A 5,743-nucleotide genomic window follows, 5' to 3' on the forward strand; every position below is an offset into this window, starting at 1 on the left:
AAGTGTGGGACATTTCTTTATTCCCGAGTGAACAGCAGGAAATGAGATGGAGTGAGAGCCGAAAGAAGGCAAGGAATATTCCTGAGATTGTTCTCAAAGAGATGGAGATGTCCGTGGATGAATCACAAAGGGAGGAAATGGGTGCAAAGGTCTCACTGAGATCCAATGACAGCAGAACCTGTCAGAGTCTAAGATCTGGACCAGATTTGGCTGAAGTTTTCGGGGAGCCTATATGACAACATTTTGTTTCTACTGGCACCGTGTCATACATGAACAATGTCATACATGAACAATGTCATACATGAACAATGTCATAGCACTCAAAAATGGGTTTAGCCGAAGCCTAAAAATAGGCCACAAAATTCAAGAAGAAGCTAAAATATTATCGGATTATTTGTTAAAGACATAATCAGGAAACTTTAGAAAACACCAGCATGCATCATCCAAAGTAGTAGATTCCAGTTCAAAAAAAAAAAAAAAGACAGCGAGAGAGAAAGAGGAATACAGCAGAAGCTCAGAGGTGGGTGAGATTTGGGAAGACAGTTACTTTGTAGGACCCTGTGAGCAACCTGCACCTGAGTCCAAAAAGACAGCTGGAGTTAAAGAGAGAATGAAGCAGAAGTTGCACCCCAGGAAAATAAATATTTGGTGAGAAACGCTTATAATATCATCTCCAGGAAGATCTGGTCATAAAATCCTTCCAGAGAGAGGTCCTCAAACCCAAATTCACTTCTTGAGGCCAAACACTGAAATGGGCTGAACCCCTGTCTACTGTCTACCCACACCATGTTCCACCTGCAAGGCTTGTCTCTCCTTTAAATGAGATGAGCTAAGAACGGAACCTGTGTTTGAGGATGGGTCTTCATCTTCACTTGACCATAACTTGCCTACAACTTTAGGGTAAATGTAATACTTTCAATACTTTTGTTCTCTATAATTAAAAACCAAAGCAAAACCCCACACCAATAACTTTGTCAAGAGATTCTCACTTGGGCATTGGACCCATTGGCCATATCAAACTCTGATCTGTACACTCTTGGGGGATTAGAATATGCCCAGTTGGTAGAGCACCTGACCAGCTGGGAAAGCACTTGCCCTTCACCTCATTCCACCCTCAAAACAGAGGGTCCAGGAGGACAAGGACTGCCAAGGCTCTAAGAAGTTCTCTCACCCAATGTTACTCCTGACAGCAAATTGTAAGGAGGAGTAGCACTCACCAAGAGGCCTAGGGCCTGCCTTGGATCTTTGCATATAGAACTTAATGGCAGCCCTCAGTGTATTAGTGAAGACATTGATCTTACTAAGGAGAGAAAAGAGGCACAAAGAAGCTGGTCGAACTTGCCCAAGGTCACACAGCCAGCCTGTGGCCCAGCTTGCCTTTGAGCTCAGGCACTCGACTCCACATTCTCTGACACCTTCTGGTTCCTCTGACTTCTTCCCATCTGAGGCTCCCTGCTCTGCGCTCAGATGCCCCCTCTGACTCGCTGCTCAGGAACATAGGCTTCCACAGATAGAGGTAAGGATATGAAACCAGCCAGGCCGGCAAGGACTGAATCCAAATCCCAGGTTTCTCTCCAAGTCCAGCCCTTTCCTGGCAGATATGAGCAGCAAGACCAGGGTAGCCACAGAGGTGAGCTTGGCTGGGCGGAAACTCCCTGAACAGCCAAGTGTGCATGGGATTCTTCCAGGGGTCAGCCCGGTCCTGTCCTGTTCCGGTTAGGAGGCACTGGGCATCTGGGCACTCAAAACCTCCCACTGTGAAGAAGACTGAACCAGTAAGGCCACACGCCGGGCACGGGTCCCCATTTTCAGAGGATGGAGTCAGCCTTGTCAGGGCCGCTCATGTGTCCACCTCCTGCAGGCTCCCTCTATCCAAACGGCAATTCCATACCTGGGAATTTGCAAAAGGAGAGAGTGAAAGGCCCAGGGCATTTCTGTGGTCCCGACTAACCCTCAAAGATACTCTTGGTCTGTGTGTTCCTCATTTTCAAATTAGAGGCTAAACATGGAAAAGGCTGGTAGCAGAGTGTGCAGGTCTCCTGGCCAGCCCTGTATTTACTCCTCTCTCCAGGCAGAGTGGCCAGTGCCACTCGCTCAGGCAGCAGTCACGTGAGGTCCATCCTCTGGGAAGGCCCTCCCTGATGATCCCTCTGTGATTCTGACCACAGGATGCCTGCAGCGCCCAGAGTCCCAGGTGGAGCAGAATCGGCCATGAGAATAAGCTTGGTTCCGAGGTCTTTCTGCTGTTATGTCTGTAATTACTAAACTTTTTTCATATAATTGCATTTTTCAAACATATGAGGATTACAAAAAAATAACCTAACAGGTAAACAGAAGTGCCATTTTGCTTCCATGGCTCTGACCCCCTAAGGGGCAGGAAAGCAAGTGACCTTATTCCTGGTATCAAAATGGCATGGCTGGAGTTGAGGTGGGCTGATGGGAAGCTGTGCATCCTGTAGCACCCTGGAATGGCTGAAATTAAGTCCTTTATGTGGAAAAATTGGCTCATGGAGCAGAAATAGCCCGCCCATAGGCACGTGGGAGCAAGATGTCCTTCAGGCCCCCAAACCTCTTCTGAGCCTCTTTGCCTGCAGACAGCTGGGCGGGCGTGTCTGACCATCCCATGTGGCCAGGGTCCATCTGCAGCAGTTGTGGATTGAGACCTGTGTCCTTGTCCGTGCTGATTTGAGAGGGATTGGAGGAAGGCTGCGGTGTCTTGGTCTTCTTCCCCAGTGTTAGCCACTGCAATGGCAGGGGGAGGAGGTGGTAGGCTGAGAGCACGGACAATGCAAAGGCAGTCATGGCTGATTGCTAGAGGGAAAGATGAAGGAGACATTAACTCTTCTCCTGAGGCCCAAGTCAGAACAGATATTTTTCAGGTGTTGAGCATGCATGTGCCTCACTTGGGTGTGGGCAGCATTTCTGATTGAACAGAGCCACAGCGCTTGATGCAGGTTTATGTGAGCCCCAGTTTCACCAGGGGGTCTTCTCTCCTCCCTCCTCGGATGTCTCATGGCTCCATCTGCACTCTTAGTGGCCTGGTCTTTCTCTGAGACAATTCCAGGCTGGTTCCCCTGCTTTGCTATCCTCCACAACCTCTCCCACACCATTGCCCAGCTCCCAAGAGCTCATTGTGGCTGAGGAAAGGGGGTGCCTTGACATGGAGTTCCCTTCACATGAGGGTCCCAGAACACTCCTCCTGGAAGTGCTCCACCAGGACCCCTGCCACACGCGCCTCTTGGTGCAGGGAGGGGAAGAGAGCAGGTCGTGTCCGATGTGGGTGTGTCTGTGTGCAATGGCTGCTTGTATCCTTGTGTGTTGTGTACCTGCTCAGCAAACGCCTCCAGTTAACTGACGGCCCAAGTGATCCTTCTGATCAGGTACGGCCCTGGAGGAAGTGCAGGAGATGGCCTTCTCTTTTTGTCTTGGGGGGTCCAATTTCCCAGGATCACTTTGTCCTGTGGCCAAGAATGATCCTGAGCAAAACAGCACATTTAACCCAAGTTTGATTTCAACTCAACACTTTCCCATTGTGCCTCCCTCTCATCCCAAATGTGCCAAATACTTCTAATCTTAGTATTTATTCTTTACTTTGTCTGTCAGGTCCTGTTCTCTATGAGTGAATATCCTAATGACCATAATAAAATCAGTTCCCTTTTTGGGGACTGACCTTTGCTGAGAACTGTCTCTATGAATGCTGTCTTGCCGCAAAACTTCACCTCTGGATAAAGCGGCTGTGCTCCTTCTGGGTGTCTGCATCGGGGCTGCTGAGGCACCGCTGAGAATGCACCACACAGCTGACTACGCTGCTGAGCATATCTCATTACCAAAAGCACGTCCCTTTCAAGGATGCCAGGCCATTAGGGCTGCATTGCCACCTTGATGGACACTGGGGATTAATGCCTGTGTGTCCTTGTTTCATTAAAAAGTTTGAAGTTTTCTGGGTGCGGTGGCTCACGCCTGTAATCCCAGCACTTTGGGAGGCCAAGGTGGGCAGATTACGAGGTCAGGAGATCGAGACCATCTCGACCAACATGGTGAAACCCCATTTCTACTAAAATACAGAAAAGTAGCCAGGCGTGGTGGTGGCGGCTGTCATCCCAGCTACTGGGGAGGCTGAGGCAGAAGAATGGCTTGAACCCGGGAGGAGGAGGTTGCAGTGAGCTGAAATGGTGCCACTGCACTCCAGTCTGGTGACAGAGCAAGACTCCGTCCCCCGCCCCCAAAAAGTTTGAAGTTTGATTTTATGAGTTACTGGTATAATGGTTAAGTATATTAATTTCATATAGTTAAATTTTTTTTTCTCCTGACTTTGAAAGAAATTGACACTCTTTCGTGGGCCTGTAAGTTTCCTGGCCCTGGTCACTGTACCCACTCTGCCCATGGCTTAGGGGTCCTAGCAGCAAGCCTGTTTGTGACTGGCCCCTACACTCTCCCACTCTGCCCTGAGATTTTTTCCGAAAGGAATCTCCCTGCACAGAGGGTAGAGCTGGAGATCTCCATGTCCTGGGGTGGCTCCCAGGTCACCACTGCCCAGCATGTCTCTGTCTGCTGACAGGACTCTGCTTTCTTAACTCCTTAATGGAGTTCCTGGAGTTGGAGGGAAGCGCTTCCCACCAGAAACCCAATTGTGTCGGTTTTTCTTCCATTTGAAACAAATGATCAAAGTGATAGCGTTTTCTATGTTACATGTCTGTTTCTGGTCACTTAAAAACAAAACAGCAGGGAGTCTCCCTGACAGCCCAGGAGAACAGGAAGGCAGCCCTGGGGTAACCTGTCAAGGTTCAGATCATGACCTCCAGCATCGGCCACGGCTGGGTGACATCCTCATTCCCCAGGGGACAGGTGATCCTTTCCTCACCCCACAGCTCAGACCCCAGGATCGCCCCCAATCCCCGTGTTCTGAGTTCCTCCTACTTCCCCTTTCCATACTGGTCTGTCCCCAGCCAGCTCCGAAGGAGACCAGCCCTGTGGGACAGGGAGGGGTCCAGCCTGAGACCCGGCCTGAGCCGGGAAGGAGCGCTTGTCCTGCTCTGGCCCCTGTGTCGAGTCCCCTCTTACCCGGCAGGTGGTGACTCCCCATCCGCGGAGGCTCCCCCGCCAACACCGAGTCCGCACCGGTCTGTCCTCCAGGGCCCGGTGCAGGAGCACCCTTTGCCCCTGGGTGGCCTGACCCTGCTGACCACAGGTCACCTCCCTGACCACCAATACTCTGCCAATTGCCCCCTGAGTGACCAAGACAGCCCAGTCTAAATTCCCGACTACCCGGGGTGACCCAATAGTCCCGACTCCCCAAGACAGCGACCCTGAGACAAAGGCTTCGTCAGTTCCTCCGAGAACCAACTGCCGGGAGATTCTGATTGGCTGAGCCGCGTGTCCACGTGACGGACCGAAACCGGCCACCGGGGTCTCCCAACTGCCTGTCAAACGCACAGCCCTGTGGGGTCCCCAGAGAGGAAAAGCCGAGAAGGAGGCTGGGCCGGGGGCCAGGCGGCTTCCTCCATGGACCCTTTAATCCACCTCACTTTTTTATCTTTTTTTTTTCAGCAGCTTTACTAAGTTATAATTAACACACTATGTAATTCGCCCATTTAAAATGTGCACTGGGCCCGGGGCGGTGGCTCACGCCTGTAATCCCAGCACTTTGGGAGGCCGAGGGGGTGGGGTGGGGGGTGCGGGTCACCTGAGGTCATGAGTTCAAGACCAGCCTGGCCAACATGGCGAAACTCTGTCTCTATTAAAG

At 51.1% G+C, this 5,743-nt stretch overlaps 1 long non-coding RNA gene across 1 annotated transcript; it reads right to left on the reverse strand.

Moving 5' to 3' along the window:
- Window positions 1–380: 380 nt before the first annotated feature.
- LOC112632972 lies at window positions 381–5,356 on the reverse strand. The gene is made up of 2 exons (XR_003121465.1): window positions 5,062–5,356; window positions 381–2,811 (listed from the first exon to the last, which is right to left on the reverse strand). It is a non-coding gene; the product is annotated as an uncharacterized LOC112632972 (long non-coding RNA).
- Between the last annotated feature and the right edge of the window lie 387 nt (window positions 5,357–5,743).

The sequence above is a fragment of the Theropithecus gelada genome, chromosome 10 (genome assembly GCF_003255815.1).
Source record: "Theropithecus gelada isolate Dixy chromosome 10, Tgel_1.0, whole genome shotgun sequence".
Classification (NCBI taxonomy): domain Eukaryota; kingdom Metazoa; phylum Chordata; class Mammalia; order Primates; family Cercopithecidae; genus Theropithecus; species Theropithecus gelada.